The 4,256-nt window shown below is 48.6% G+C and overlaps 1 protein-coding gene across 2 annotated transcripts in view; it reads left to right on the plus strand.

The window, feature by feature from the left end:
* Positions 1–4,256, plus strand: part of Mtmr2 (myotubularin related protein 2) — a 58,561-nt gene that overhangs the window by 1,047 nt on the left and 53,258 nt on the right. The window lies entirely within an intron of this gene.

Below are 4,256 nucleotides of genomic sequence, written 5' to 3' on the forward strand. Positions count from 1 at the left end.
GTGGTAGTAGTAGTAGTAGTAGTGGTAGTAGTGATAGTGGTGGTGGTGGTGGTAGTAGTGGTGGTGGTAGTAGTAGTAGTAGTAGTGGTAGTAGTAGTAGTAGTGGTAGTAGTAGTGATAGTGGTGGTGGTGGTGGTAGTAGTGGTGGTGGTAGTAGTAGTGGTAGTAGTAGTAGTAGTGGTAGTAGTAGTGATAGTGGTGGTGGTGGTAGTAGTGGTGGTGGTAGTGGTAGTAGTAGTAGTAGTGGTAGTAGTGATAGTGGTGGTGGTAGTAGTAGTGGTAGTGGTGGTGGTAGTAGTGGTGGTGGTAGTAGTAGTGGTAGTAGTAGTAGTAGTAGTAGTGATAGTGGTGGTGGTGGTAGTAGTAGTAGTAGTGGTAGTAGTAGTGGTGGTGGTGGTGGTAGTAGTGGTGGTAGTAGTGGTAGTAGTAGTAGTGGTAGTAGTAATGATAGTGGTGGTAGTAGTGGTAGTAGTAGTAGTAGTGGTAGTAATAGTGATAGTGGTGGTGGTGGTAGTAGTGGTAGTAGTAGTAGTGATGGTGGTGGTGGTGGTAGTAGTAGTAGTAGTAGTAGTGGTAGTAGTGATAGTGGTGGTGGTGGTGGTAGTAGTGGTGGTGGTAGTAGTAGTGGTAGTAGTAGTAGCAGTAGTAGTAGTGGCTTCCACCCGAGAGAGATCTACTCCTGACCAAGAATCGTTACTGCCAGCTCCTGAGTGGCCTTGGTGCAGCAAGAGTGTCCAGGTCCTCCGCCCCAGCTTGGGGTGAAGGGCCGTGTCAAAGCCCTGCTCTGAGCGTGGGTGGCATCATAGGGCACAAACCCCATTCACGGTGGGTAGCACCAGTCTAGCTCTAGAACCCCACTCGTGGTGGGTATTTGCGGGTGGTACTAGCTCTAGAACCCCATTCACGGTGGGTAGGGAGGGCGTTGCTCGCTCTGAGCCCAGGCCCAGCCTCGGATGAGTCCTCAGGGCTGGGGAAGATGGCAGCCCCCTCAGGTGTGTGCTCAGTGTGGCCTGGCCTGGCCTGGCCTGTGCCTGGCTGTGAGAGAACCCAGCAGCCACCAAGGTCACCAAGGACCACAGCAGAGACACCAGTAGCACGCAGCTGTGCCTCCACCACATGGCAGCAGGATTCTCAGGACACATTTTAGAAGCTAGGGATGACTTTCCCAAGGCAGTGTCTTTATGTATCAATTAAAATAATTTTAAAAATTAAAAATGCATAAATATGACTGATTTTTTAAAATATGAGTTTTTAAGGTATTGGTAATGTTTTTCCTAACCTGATTATGTGTACTTTAATGTTTGCTATATTATTATTCTTTATAAATATATCTTGACCCATGCTTTGTTTGCTATCTTTTATAATAATTCTTAAAGTCTACCAAATGAGGAATGAGAAAAATGGATGAGGGACTGCATTAGAGCTAATCAAAAATCAACTAGAAATATTTTGCACTCAAATTGTTTTTCAAGTTTTCATTCCATTTTAACAGGATCAAAAATAGAAAAATTAGAACATCTATTATGTATGACATCCAAGCATGAAAGTCTTCTGAGCAAAACCCAAAAAGAACAGCCTGGACCCTGATATCAGTTGTGAACTCTGGTGCTTGATAAGCCGTTAGCCAAAAAGAAAACATCAAATTACACATCTTACATATATTTATTTATATATCCTATGTTTTGAGTTTGAACCCAAGGGTAACACTTGTTATTATACTTACACTAGGCCCCAGCCCAAATTGCATGTTTTAACTTAAAATGTCTATGCTTTAAAATATTTATATTAACATAGGTTTATATACATTTCAATAAGTCTATTCTTTATTTTTATTTCTTAAATTAACCACCAGTTCTACTCATATCATGTAAGGGGACATCTCGATCCAACATTGATCAAGTGGACTGAAGTTGTACAGAGATTTGTTTGAGAACTACAAAGAGGTAAGGATAGGATGGTACAGATGTTATGTGTGTTTAAAAGTAGCCCAGGCCTTAACATTTATTCCTGAAAAATATAAAACTAAACATTTCGGAGTATTATGGGAATCATAGAACATCAAATAACTTCAATGTTGTCTTGCCCATTGCTCATTCACATACCAACCTGAAAGCAGTACCATCTCAAAGCACTATAGAATTAGTTAAGTGTAGGTGAATAGTGGGAGTGAGAGGCAGGAGAGATCGTCCCTTTATATACAATGTGTGTTTTCTTTTGTATAATTCTGTCTTTCATTATGTACTGAATAAATTGAAGATTATTCGACATCTGGTCTTTGGTTAGCAGGGCCTTTTCAACTTTGGAATGGCCAGAAGGTTTGGAGGATGTCTTAATCCTGTTCTGAGTATATCAAAGTGATGTCTTTGTTCGTTTTACAAAACCAAAGTGAGGATGGTGTTGTAAGGATTAGATCTGGACAATACAATTCAGAAAATGACTTTATTATGGAAAAATATTCTGCATCTTGTATCTAATCCAGAAAATACAGTAATAGAGAAGGCAGCATTGCTAATTATACTGCATTTGCAAAAGTTATTAAAATTACACAAATTAAAGGTTACATGAAGATGTACAGCTGGTAAAGGGCATAACTGAGTGAGTTTGAATGTTGCAAGGTTATAATGACGTGGATTATTCAAGGGTTTTTTTTTTTAACCAAACTTATTTCAAAGGGCTTCTCTTTAGCATTTCAAAGGTAGTGGATAATATTTGAAAAAAAGGTTTCTCTTTTTCTAAGCACAATAGTTGTAGGGTTGGGGAGTTAAATATACAGAGGCTTATAAAGTAACATATACTGGGTGTTCTGAATGTCAGTTGTATGCACAGATGTCTTGGGCATGAAATATTGGACTATTTTAGACTAGTTTTCCTTTTCCAAAATAGTTATTTGCACTTCTGTAGTGACATAAGCCTTGTAGGTGGTGTAGAGAAAAACTGATAATCCTCAAAAATGGAGAATCGTTCAGATCTCCAAATTTAACTCACCCCTGACGTGAACTGTGTATTTGCTTCTGTTTCAAAGATTCCAAACAATGGTAAGACACACTCCCCTCCTAGAAGAATGTTCTCATTTCTCATACGTGGCTCTCCTCACAAAATTCAGATTTCATGGAGAGAGCTCAGTGTGTGTGGGGGGAGGGGGGGGGAGGGGGCTCAGTGTCCTGGGGGGGTGGAGGGGGCTCAGTGTCCTGGGGGGGGTGGAGAGGGCTCGGTGGGGGGGGGGCCGCGGGGCTCCCCGAGCTTCCTTCCGAGGTGCCCTGACCCCGGGGCCTGACCCTGGGCCCCGTCTTGGAGGAGGTGCGAAGCCGCTGGAGGACAGGAGAGCCCGGCAGGACGGAGTCCGGGCGGGGCGGCGGGGCCCAGCCATCAGGGACTCAAGTCGCCGCTCACTTCTCTTTCCTTCTGCCGGTCGTGGGGCTGAGCTCGGGGCCGGGCGCCGCCCTGCGCTCTGGGCGAGTCCGGTTTCCTGGTGGCTCGGGAGGGAAGCCTCTGGCGGCCTCGCGCCGGGCTGGCTTTGAACTGCGATCCGACCTCATCCGAGCTGCCGGGCCCGGGAAGCGGAGGCCCGCAGGGCACGGGGCTTTCGGAGCAGGGCTCGTCTCCCCTTCCTCCCTTCCTTCCGGAACCTTCGCCCCCAGGGGACCCGAGACCCTCTCGCCCCGGCCGGCTGCCCGGGCCGCCCTCCATCAGAACCAGCGCGCTGGCCGGGCCCGGCTGCTTCACCAAGGCCAGAGTGGATGGACGGGTGCCCGGGCACGCGTGTGTGCACGCGTGCGCTGTGTACCTGCGCGGATGGACCGCTGGCCCGTCCCTCCCCGGGCATGCGTGAGCACAAGTGTGTGCACGCGTGCGCTGTGTACCTGCGCGGATGGACCGCTGGCCCATCCCTCCCCGGGCATGCGTGTGCACAAGTGTGTGCACGCGTGTGCTGTGTACGTGCGCGGAGGCGCAGGTGAGTGCACGCTCCACGGCCAGCTCCCCCGCCCCCGGGGTCCGGGCTCCCTCGGGCCGGAAGACGACCGGTCCCTATTAATGAGTGGTCAGTCGTCAGTATTAACGACTGTCTCTGTGTTTGGGCGCAGTTTCGCGCCCTCGGCACAGCTGCTTTACACACGGAACCCCAGAGGGCCGCAGACTTGCCCCCACCTCCCGCCCACCGCAGGAGCCTCGTGGGTCTGAGGCGCTCGACCCCAGGAGGAGGCCGGGCCCACCCCGTCCCCTGTCTGCGCGGAGCCCCGCCCCCTGCGCGCGCAGCC

Source organism: Dipodomys ordii, unplaced genomic scaffold, assembly GCF_000151885.1.
Source record: "Dipodomys ordii isolate 6190 unplaced genomic scaffold, Dord_2.0 Scaffold10, whole genome shotgun sequence".
NCBI classification, from domain to species: Eukaryota; Metazoa; Chordata; class Mammalia; order Rodentia; family Heteromyidae; genus Dipodomys; species Dipodomys ordii.